Source organism: Xyrauchen texanus, chromosome 9 (genome assembly GCF_025860055.1).
Source record: "Xyrauchen texanus isolate HMW12.3.18 chromosome 9, RBS_HiC_50CHRs, whole genome shotgun sequence".
Classification (NCBI taxonomy): domain Eukaryota; kingdom Metazoa; phylum Chordata; class Actinopteri; order Cypriniformes; family Catostomidae; genus Xyrauchen; species Xyrauchen texanus.
The window spans coordinates 48,671,219-48,684,174 of record NC_068284.1 but is presented as its reverse complement, the minus strand read 5'-3'; the positions used below and the strand labels follow the sequence as shown (position 1 = coordinate 48,684,174).

At 40.4% G+C, this 12,956-nt stretch overlaps 1 protein-coding gene across 8 annotated transcripts in view; it reads right to left on the bottom strand.

The window, feature by feature from the left end:
- The window catches only part of LOC127649107 (receptor-type tyrosine-protein phosphatase mu-like), a 338,123-nt gene that overhangs the window by 185,150 nt on the left and 140,017 nt on the right, over nucleotides 1-12,956 (bottom strand). The window lies entirely within an intron of this gene.

Sequence of the window (12,956 nt, the reverse complement as noted above, 5' to 3'; positions counted from 1 at the left end):
AAATAAATTGCACTATACGTATTATTGAAATCAGTAGAAACATCAAACTCATCTAATATTCATGTGTCATATGTTGCTGGAAAGATCTCAAAGAGTAAAATACAACCGGATTATTTGTTTTACTCACAGATAAATCTATAGCGAGTAACAGATAAATATATGTCTTTGACTATTACGTTGATGTCACTTTTATGCCACTTTTTCATTTATAACTTCACAAAAATTAAATGGAATATAAAATATCACATCTCATTATTTAGAGGAGGTGATTATCTTTCAAACGAGTCCACACACAAGATAATCAGATGTATAGATCATTAGATAATCCACATGAAGCACAATGTTACATATGACCACCAGGAGATGGCGCCAAATACACGACACAGACTCAATGATGACTCAAATGACACAGAATGAAACTCATTCTGTGAAATCTCATGACTAAAATCATGTCTGCATGCTATGCAAACCTTTAGTCATTGTTGTGTTTGCATGTGTAATTAGTTCTTATGTACAATTATTATCTTTTATTTGTTTGGAGATGTTTTTGGACACTGTGATCAATTATATTTGTAATTTTGGAACTTTTGATCGCTTTCTCGAATCAACACAAACATTCTCGGATACAGTCGACATGATCGGGAACAAATCGTTGTTAATATCGAATAGTTTTTAATGACAACATTAAGTATATTTAATTTAGTTAGTAGCTTAAAGTGTAAGACTATAGGGTTCTGGTGTTATTGTGAATGACTGACCCATGCACGTTATTCCAAAGCAAAGAAATAAATAAATAAAAATGTAAACTCAACGGTCATGGTTTGATCTACAAAGCGGATGGGGGAGTTACCTCCCAGCGATGCTGGTCTGACAAAACGATTGTAATTAATGTTTATTGACAGCAACTTCACAAATGTGAGCTGAATGCTTTACCGTCACCCCACGCTGTGTGAATATGCACATTAATTGAGATATAAGTGTTGAAATGAGGTTGGCTAACGTGCTAAAGCTAGCAGCAACGCATCAGCAGCCATACCACGCTGCTGCTTAGTTGCCCACTGAGGCTAAGCAGGGTTGAGCCTGGCCAGTACCTGGATGGGAGACCTCCTGTGGAAAACTAAGGTTGCTGTTGGACGTGGTATTAGGGAGGCCAGCAGGGGGTGTTTGCCCTGTGGTCTGTGTGTGGACGGGGACACTATACTGTAAAAAAGCACCATCTTCCGAATGAGACATTAAACCGAGGTCTTGACTCACTGTGGTCATTAAAATCCCATATATACATATATATAACCCCGGTGTCCTTCCCCCATTGGCCCCATTGGCCCATATCAGTCATGGCCTCCTAATAATCCCCATCTATTAATTGGCTGCATCACTCTACACTCTCCTCTCCACCATTTGATACGAAACTACACTTTATGCTCTGGTGCATTTTTGGGCAGCTGCCCGCAATTTTTCACACTCAAATTTAAAAGCTCACAATTTACACATACTGTGGAATAACTTCAAAAAATTTGTCATTTTTTTTAGATTACAAAAAAAATCTGAATAATAAACAGAATAATATTTAAATTTTTTTGTAAATCTGGTTCTGTTCACTCTACCTCACTTTGGAATTTCTTATTTTATTCCACTAGGAGGCAGTAAACACTAGAATCTCTTATCACTTTCCATCACAATATACAGATGTGAACTGTAGGGGGCGCTCTAACACATTTTACCCCTCACAGATGTGAACTGTAGGGGGCGCTCTAACACATTATACCCCTCACAGATGTGAACTGTAGGGGGCGCTCTGACACATTTTACCCCTCACAGATGTGAACTGTAGGGGGCGCTCTAACACATTTTACCCCTCACAGATGTGAACCATAGGGGGCGCTCTAACACATTATACCCCTCACAGATGTGAACCGTAGGGGGCTCTAACACATTATACCCCTCACAGATGTGAACTGTAGGGGCGCTCTAACACATTTTACCCCTCACAGATGTGAACTGTAGGGGCGCTCTAACACATTATACCCCTCACAGATGTGAACTGTAGGGGGCTCTAACACATTTTACCCCTCACAGATGTGAACTGTAGGGGCGCTCTGACACATTATACCCCTCACAGATGTGAACTGTAGGGGCGCTCTGACACATTATACCCCTCACAGATGTGAACTGTAGGGGCGCTCTAACACATTATACCCCTCACAGATGTGAACTGTAGGGGGCTCTAACACATTTTACCCTTCACAGATGTGAACTGTAGGGGGCGCTCTAACACATTATACCCCTCACAGATGTGAACTGTAGGGGGCGCTCTAACACATTTTACCCCTCACAGATGTGAACCGTAGGGGGCGCTCTAACAAATTTTACCCCTCACAGATGTGAACCATAGGGGGCGCTCTAACACATTATACCCCTCACAGATGTGAACCGTAGGGGGCACTCTAACACATTTTACCCCTCACAGATGTGAACTGTAGGGGGCGCTCTAACACATTATACCCCTCACAGATGTGAACTGTAGGGGCGCTCTGACACATTATACCCCTCACAGATGTGAACTGTAGGGGCGCTCTGACACATTATACCCCTCACAGATGTGAACTGTAGGGGGCTCTGACACATTATACCCCTCACAGATGTGAACTGTAGGGGCGCTCTGACACATTATACCCCTCACAGATGTGAACTGTAGGGGGCTCTAACACATTATACCCCTCACAGATGTGAACTGTAGGGGGCTCTAACACATTTTACCCCTCACAGATGTGAACTGTAGGGGCGCTCTAACACATTATACCCCTCACAGATGTGAACTGTAGGGGGCTCTAACACATTTTACCCCTCACAGATGTGAACTGTAGGGGCGCTCTAACACATTTTACCCCTCACAGATGTGAACTGTAGGGGCGCTCTAACACATTATACCCCTCACAGACGTGAACTGTAGGGGGCGCTCTAACACATTTTACCCCTCACAGATGTGAACTGTAGGGGCGCTCTAACACATTTTACCCCTCACAGATGTGAACTGTAGGGGGCGCTCTAACACATTTTACCCCTCACAGATGTGAACTGTAGGGGGCACTGTAACACATTTTACCCCTCACAGATGTGCTCGTCCATAGACATTCAGTCTAATGTTCAGTTCAAGCAACACCCTCATTATTTCATTGAATATTTCGGCCTCTGAGTGGACTACAAGCTCAATCTAGGGGTCATCAGAAAGCTGAGATCCTCCCCTTTTAAATTTTATCAGCAATAGTCGAAAACTGGTTTTGTGATGATTTGTTTAGCATATTTTTCCTTCTGGATGGCATATTTTGTTCTGGACATCTAAGATATAACATTGGATTATTCACACAAGCAATCTCACAGACAAGTAAACAATGGCTCATATTTTTAGAAAACTGCCAAAGGTAAAAGCAGATATAAAGTTTTTAGCTATTTGAGGTTTACAGCAGCAGTTAGCACCATATAAACGAGACATTTGTATTTGAAGATTTACAGAAATCATGTTTCACTTTGTGATTCTTTTGAAAGTCTTTTGAACTGTTGTATTAGTGTAACAAAATAACCTATACAGTCACATTCCTGCAAATGAGAGCTTTCATTTGATATATGACTTGTGCATTTATGTGCTATGTGAAGGACTTTTATTTTATATATAAATATTTCTACCCACATTACCACTAGGGGGCGCTAATTTTCAACGCGATTATTTTGAGGCCTTATTTTGTTATTTTAAGTAAAACAAATGCAGATGTGACGGGTATCTATGAAAAGATCAGATTCTAAGCTTTCAAACGACACCTCATATGCCTGACTTATGAATACAGAGACTAACGCTTTAAGTGCAAACTTTTTCGTGATATAGAGTTTAAGGTTTTAAACGTTCGTACACTAGTAAGGGAATAGTGACACAGCTAATGTCAAGCAGTGATATATATGCATCACAGGAGAATTCAGACTTATTTTATGAACCAACAAAAATGTCACTGCCACAACATCTCAAATGATGTCTTGTGTTTGAGAACGTCCTGCTGTGTAAATTACATTTGAAACAAATATGCAACTTAATGGCGAACTCCTTTGTCTAATTTCACAGCTAGCGTTTCACATATCCTATTATTTAGTATACAATTAAATAATATTTTCACACTTTATGCAGTGTGAAATAATACATTCCTCCCGCTGTGACACAGATTTTGCAAAGGCATAGAACAGAGTTTGAAGCAACACTGAAGTGTGTGTGTGTGTGTGTGTGTGTGTGTTGTCGATCGACTGGAGGTCACTCATCTACAGATGGTCGTCCTGCGGTGACCCCAGACAGAGACCCTAAATTCCAATAATCCTCCATCCCCCACCTGCCAATTAAACTTCACCTCAAACGAACGGATAAATCTTGAACACAATAGCAACTAATCAAATGAGTGCTGATAAAACAGACGCATGCACGGGATAAAAATGGATGACTGTAAGAAGTTATCAGACAAGCAACCTGTCTAACCTCATTCACTCATTATCTGTCTTCCACTTCCTCTCTCTCTCTCTCTGCAGGTTACACACGGCAAGAGTGCCTTCATCCAACACTGACGGCAACCTTTGACCTGTCACAATGAAAATCTGCAGTGTGGATCAATTTACTTGTATGTAATGTGAAGGTAAAACAGTCCATTTCTCATTGGATCAGCTGCATTTGAGGCCATTTTAAAATACAAGTATATGCACGACTTTGACCGCAAATTATATTTTCATGTGGCAAGTTGCTACATTTCTTGGCAACCGTAAACAGCCTTCAGTTCAACTAATTAACTGAATTTTATCCTTTTCTCCCCAATTTGTTACGCCCAATTCCCAATGCGCTCTAAATCCTCGTGGTGGTGTAGTCACTCATCTCAATCCGGGTGGTGGAGGACGAATCTCAGTTGCCTCCGCGTCTCAAGACTGTCAATCCGCGCATATTATCACGTGACTCGTTGTGCATGACACCGCGGAGACTCACGGCATGTGGAGGCTCATGCTACTCTCCACGATCAACACACAACTCACCACACGCCCCATTGAGAGAACCACTAATCACCACCACGAGGAGGTTACCCCATGTGACTCTACACTCCCTAGCAACCGGCCCAATTTGGTTGCTAAGGAGACCTGGCTGGAGTCACTCAGCATACCCTGGATTCAAACTCACGACTCCAGCTGTGATAGTCAGCGTCAGTACTCACTGAGATACCCAGAACCACCGTGGAAGGATCCTTTAGTTGAATTATTAATACTATTTATTGAACATCGGTGTCTTTCATTGTGTCGCTGTTGCCAACATTTCATAAAAGCAAAAAGCCACTTGAGATTGTGTGACACAGTGTTATAATTATAAAAATACAAATTATGACATTTTTGAAAATAAAAAGTAGCGATTTTAATATTTATTGCGTGAAAATTATTTATATTAAAAATTGTGACGTCAATTCTCACTTTAAATATTTATATACATTTAATGCAATGTTACATTCAAATAAAATTTCATTTGAACCTTGATAAAAAAATACATCTACACATGTCACACTGGTTTAGCTAATGTATATTTTGAAATGTTAAAGAATTTCTACATAATAACATTTATTTTTGTCTGTTAAAATGCCAGAAATATAGATCTTTATACATGTATGAACAGCTAAGAAGTTAGCAATGAGCTACAATATGTGTTTTGATGAAAATAATTGGATTATGAATGTTTTAGAAGCTTAAAACTCCAGTGTGTAACGGTGTAATTCTTCATTCTACGGGCTCATTTCTGAGGTTTAAGGTCAAAGTTCATATTAACAACAGTAATATAGCGCTTCAACCCAATTTATCCTCTCTGTGTGTCTATTAGCTTTGAGGAGAAATGACTCCACAGATATGCCGCTGGCTCTCGCAGATGCCCCATCCATCTCCACAGCGACGGCTTTACTGGCGCGTGACCCTGCGGGCAAGAGATCCAGCCACTAACAGGGCGTTTAATGTAGCGGCATGAAGCTGGGCTTTATAAACACATCCGTCACACGTTGTGACTTCATCAAATTGAGCTCAAACGCACCGCGCGGTCGTTTAACACAGTCATGACTTACTCATGCTCAACACTTACAAATGAGATCTCTTTAATGCCTCGGTTGTTTCTCCTAGACGGCAGTGTGATGTATGGAAATCAAATAGAGATTGAACCCGAAGTCTCTCAGATGTTTCTCACGCGTCTCCTCGAGATTCAGAAGAAACCTCAACCATGTCTGCTACGTTATTCACATTCATATAGGAGAAATATTGAAAACAAAGATGACGATCTACACATCACAGATCGTCACATTTCTTCCATTGAATAAAACCTTCAAGATAAAAATAAAGTTCAAATAAAGCATCAGAGACACAATGATACATTCAAAGCGTTCGGCTTTAGAGGGTTTAGTGTGTAAAACGGGAGATTAGCAGCAGAAACAAGCCGTCCGGGACATTAATAAATGTTTGGCAGATGCGGTAAGCTGCTACACACCATGTGTGTGTGTGTGTGTGTGTGTGTGTGTGTGTGTGTCAGAGACAGGGATCGTGTAGATCAGACAGACACTTGAATGGACCCACATCCTCAGGGGTCACAGCAGAGACTGACACACTCATTGTGTTAGTATGTGTCACTCAACGGCTGTTGTTCAGACTCTTTTTAGGGGAGTGTGTGATGGAGCACCAGAATCAAGTGAGCCGTCCTGCTGTCTACTGCCTACATGGGCAGCTGTCTTCTAAGGCCAGGGTTGGGAGGATTACTTTTGAAATATATTCCAATATAGATTACAGGATACATGCTGTAAAATATCAAAGATCTTCTTTGAAAAAAATTTATTATGATCTAACATGAATTTTCTTGATAATAAATCTGAAGTGTCTGGTCACATGTGCATGTAAAATGGCTAGAAATAGCATTTTAGCTTAGTGTAAAGCTAACAATTTACACAAGGTTTATTTCTATTTCTTCCGCTCCAAACGTACTTCAAACTTACTTCAAACGTACCTCAAACGTACTTCAAACGTACCTCAAACGTACCTCAAACGCACTTCAAATGAACCTCAAACGCACCTCAAACGTACCTCAAACGCACCTCAAACGTACCTCAAACGCACCTCAAATGTACCTCAAACGCACCTCAAACGTACCTCAAACGCACCTCAAACGTACCTCAAACGTACCTCAAACGTACCACAAACGTACCACAAACGTACCTCAAACGTACCACAAACGTACCTCAAACGTACCACAAACGTACCACAAACGTACCTCAAACGTACCACAAACGTACCTCAAACGTACCTCAAACGTACCACAAACGTACCTCAAACGCACCACAAACGTACCTCAAACGTACTTCAAACGTACCTCAAACGCACCTCAAACGTACCACAAACGTACCTCAAACGTACCACAAACGTACCTCAAACGCACCTCAAACGTACCTCAAACGTACCTCAAACGTACCTCAAACGCACCTCAAACGTACCACAAACGTACCTCAAACGCACCTCAAACGCACCTCAAACGTACCTCAAACGCACTTCAAACGTACCTCAAACGTACCTCAAACGCACCTCAAACGTACCTCAAACGTACCTCAAACGTACCTCAAACACACGTCAAACGTACCTCAAACGTACTTCAAACGTACCTCAAACGTACCTCAAACGCACCTCAAACGTACCACAAACGTACCTCAAACGCACCTCAAACGTACCTCAAACGTACCTCAAACGTACCTCAAACGCACTTCAAAAGTACCTCAAACGCACCTCAAACGTACCTCAAACGTACCTCAAACGCACTTCAAACGTACCTCAAACGTACCTCAAACGCACCTCAAACGTACCTCAAACGCACTTCAAACGTACCTCAAACGTACCTCAAACGTACCTCAAACGCACTTCAAACGCACCTCAAACGTACCTCAAACGCACTTCAAACGTACCTCAAACGCACCTCAAACGTACCTCAAACGTACCTCAAACGCACTTCAAACGTACCTCAAACGCACTTCAAACGTACCTCAAACGCACCTCAAACGTACCTCAAACGTACCTCAAACGCACCTCAAACGTACCACAAACGTACCTCATACCTCAAACGCACCTCAAACGTATCTCAAACGTACAACAAACGTACCTCAAACGCACCTCAAACGCACTTCAAACGCACTTCAAACGTACCACAAACGTACCTCAAACGCACTTCAAACGCACCTCAAACGTACCACAAACGTACCACAAACGTACCTCATACCTCAAACGCACCTCAAACGCACCTCAAACGCACCTCAAACGTACCTCAAACGTACCTCAAACGTACCTCAAACATACCTCAAACGTTCTTCTCTGTCTGCTCGTATGAATGTAACATCATAAGAAAGTGTTTCACCTCTGGTCAAATGCACTTTGGATCATTTATATGTATAAATGTTTCCATCTGAAAATATGAAATATTAAATGTAACAAATTAATATAAAATGCAAAGTAATCACTTCAGTAATCAGAATACTTTTTGAATGTAACTGTATTCTAAATACCAATGATTTAAATTGTAACTGTAGTGGAATACAGTTACTTATATTTTGTATTTTAAATAAGTAATCCAGTTACATGTAATCCGTTATGTAATCCAAACTGAGGCCATGTCCACACGAATCCATTTTCATTGGAGGAAAACACCATTCTAGTGTGGATGAGAGGTGTAAATGAAACAAATGTGTCCAGCTTTTTATCTCCAGAAGAATTCTAGGAGAATCATCTGAAACAAAGTTGATACTTTACACTTTAAGCTCTGATGTGTTTCAGTAGCATACCCAAAATGAAAGGCTTATAACTCGATAAAAAACAAAACAAAAAAACATGTAGGGTCGAGTGTTTGTAACATTGTGAAGAAAACTTTAATTTTATTTTAATATTATAGATTATGACACATTCAGAGTCTCTCAGCATAAGAAACTGCTGAAAAATCACTTTTTTCTTATTTAACATGATTTATCTATGGATGTAAATAAGGTGGCTCCAAAAAATTGCTTTTGTTTTGTTCCCAATCATGTCGACTGTATCTGAAAATGTTTTTGTGTTGATTCGACAAAGTAATCAAAAGTTCCAACATTACAAATATAATTGATCACAGTGTCCAAAAACATCTCCAAACAAATAAAAGATAATAATTGTACATAAGAACTAATTACACATGCAAACACAACAATGACTAAAGGTTTGCATAGCATGCAGACATGATTTTAGTCATGAGATTTCACAGAATGAGTTTCATTCTGTGTCATTTGAGTCATCATTGAGTCTGTGTCGTGTATTTGGCGCCATCTCCTGGTGGTCATATGTAACATTGTGCTTCATGTGGATTATCTAATGATCTATACATCTGATTATCTTGTGTGTGGACTCGATTGAAAGATAATCACAGATTATATTTTACTCTTTGAGATCTTTCCAACAACATATGACACATGAATATTTGACGAGTTTCATATTGTACTGATTACAATAATATGTGCAGCAAAGTAGCGTTTCTAACCTTTCAAATGATTAATAAAGTCTTAAACTATACAAACTAGCATAACTGAGAATTTCCTTTTGAGAACATTTTCCTCAATGTTCTTCAGTTTGAGAACGTTTGAGACCAAACTGATACGTCCATCAAACACCCCTGAGAACTCCATTAAGAGTCAGCAATGAAAGAGCAACACCATAAGACCTCGAACACTTGAGAACGAGTTTGTCTGACATCCGGGCGGAGCCAACAGCACGTGATTGACAGCTCTCTGTTCAGACAGGCGGGATTGAGGCGATCGATCACAAAGCTGTGAGGTAGAAAACTACAGGACCATAAATTCAATCGAGCCCTTGACGAGAGCGAGAGAGAAAGCGAGCTAACGCTGAGCCCAAGAAATATTGCAGGCCATTACTGAACTCTCTGAGTGACACCCAAGGAGAAAACGAATCAGGATTTAAATGCACACGACTCTATAAATTCATATCAAATGACGGTTGAAGGGCTGCGTGGGATGCCGTACTGTACATCAATACTGCGCCCTTCTCGTGAAAATGTACGCGGTCAAGGGTGGCTCTTGTAACGCAACACACACTCATCAAAACAAAGAGTGCCTGATGCATTAGCATAAAACACACATCCATCCTCTATACAGGCCGGCGCTTTGAGCATGTCGTTTAATATCTATCTCAGCTCCATCTCGCTGTCGCTCCATGTGTCCGTTTAGAGGAAGTTGGAGATGAAGGTAACAAGTAATTCAGAGTGACGGATAAAGACGACGACGCTCTTGACAAATGGATGAATTTTTGCAAGTGTTTTTATGAGTGTGTATGCTTGTGCATTGGTGCATTTGTTCTGCTCTATGTGTCAGGGACAAATATCTGAAAACATCTGAAAACATCTTGATAAATGCTGTAAAACCTTTTTAAAGTGGGTTTGAAAGATGGTCCTCAATAGGGAAAAAAGTTAATAATTGGGCTAAAACAATGTCTTGGCTATAGTCGAAGAATACAAAAGGTGTCTGTACTAATTAGCGATATAATGTATTAATTATAACTACCTTAAATCGAAGAAAAACAGAAGCCTAATGGCTAATTTATACGTACTGGCCAAACAGGCTTAATGACGAATGATTGATGTAGGAAAACCTGCAAATTGAAAAGTGTTAATGATTGGACGTGACTTTCGTTATTTATTTATTTTCCTCAACAAACACATTTTAAAATGACATAGCGAGCGGTATAAACGCAAGCTTTGTTCGTCTACGGTACTTTAGATCGCTCAGGAGAAAAAAGTAGGCTTAAGGGGATGTTCACACAGGACGCGCTTTTCCTTCTCGTCTGCGCTATTGTTTAATTGTCGGTGTCATATTACGTTCCAATCAAAATGAACCAATCAAAACCTGGGTCCAGTCCACAGTCACACACCCAGTCGCTAAAATTCATCTTGAGAGCCGTGCACAGGGCCGTGTGCATCATTATCCGGCTTGTCGAAACCTTTAATTAGGCTTTTTTCAAACACTAATTCCTCACAGAGCTTTCAAGCTACATCCACTGAACTTGGCAAAGAAACTCGGACTGTTCTAGAATTGTGTGCCATGTCTTTTCTATCTGATCGGACTTACCGTTTTTGCACAGCGGATCATCAAAATTTGGAACATGCCATAGGGCTCCAAACTCTAGTGAGCTTCCTTCAGAGGCAGCGTTTTATGACATCGTAGGCGCGCTCCCGACGCAAAGGCTGTTCCAAAACCTCCTGTAGGTAACTTAATTATGCAGCCTGATAAGATATCTCATTTTGGCCCAATTCTAAGGCAGCATTTTGAGCATACCTCCCCGGGTAGACGATCCCAGAATGCACCGTGATGAGTTCGACGGACAAATCCAAGATGGCGGATGAAGCCATTGTCTAATATCATATGTATATATAACCTGGCTATTTTACGCAAAATTTGTGTCACCTATGCGTATTTATTTGTGCTGTTAGGGTAGTTGTTTTTAATCGGGCTTAATCGCATATTGTTGTTTTTTGTTTTAGTTAATAGCAGATTTTGAAAATGCTGAAATTTGACACAATATAGACTTATTTCCCTGTCAAAATGCATTTATTTCCATCTTAGGGTAGAACAAAAAACAATATGTAACTATATAATGCTTTATTAAAACTTTCCAAACAAAGCCTTCCATAGTAAAGATATTGTACCAATTCAAGCAACATTAATTGAATAATTTATTGATTCGCGCCAGGGCGTCAATGCCAGTGGTGCTTTGAACTCCATGCGAAGAGCGCATGCAGACAAAAACGTCACATTCTACGTTTTCGTGATAGTCAAGACTTGCCATGCTTCTGTGGTATTAAAATGCTTGATTTTTATCACAAGTCCCATCTGGTCTTGTTTTGTACAATAAATAGCATTAACATGTCTCCATTGTGTGTTCAGAGGTTCTTTTATTTACTGAGATAACATCTTCCACGGCTCTATGAAAGGAGCGAGCGTAAAAAAACCGCAGTGTTATGCTATTTTATGCTAAGCTTTTAGGCTCCCCTTGGTATAAGGGCTCTGATGTGTGTGTGTGTGTGTGTGTGTGTGTATTACCAAGTCATTTTACCAATATTTGTCTAGAATTGGGCTATATGTTCTATGTGTATGTATGATACCATGATTAAATTAATCACAAACAGCGTTCATTCATTTGTTCTCCTTGCACTTGTCGATGTCCGGTGCATGATACGAGATATTTGCGTTGGCACTCCTGGAAGTGTCCCGTTTGCAGTATCGGATCTATATGTCGTTAAATTCAATCCATAATCACGTACAATAAATTGTCTTCCAAGGATGTATTCTGTCGTCATGGTAACACAGGCTAATGACTGGTCATGTGACACTACATTTTTGCGTTAATGCCAATTTGTGACAAAAAGTGTTTCCAAACCAGTTTTTCGCGTCATTTGAAATATCAACATAGAGTTTATGCGCTAGAGTTAAACTGAAAAATATTATGTGGACACGTGAAATAAACCGTTTCCTCAGCTTTATTTTGATGCACAAAAAAGTTTTTGCACAAAAACTCCATACCCAGGCCCCCATAAATGGTGCTTGTTTAACAAAACCAGTAGACAGTTTTCGCGGTTGTTGTTCTTACATCGTATATTCGGGTCATGGGTCAATGACGTACGCCCGGACGCCAATCAGCCCGATGAGGCGAGCGAGGGATAAAGGCGACCGGAGACGGCATTTAGAGGGCGAGAGAGCAATGGCAGCTGCCCTGTATGTGTTTATGTTTGTGTGTTTTTGTTTAAGTTTATCATTACACTATTATTTATATGGTCAAGCCAGTTCTCGCCACCTCCTTTCCTTTGCGGACGGCGGCCTTCCCTCGACCACTCCACATTTCTGGCGGCC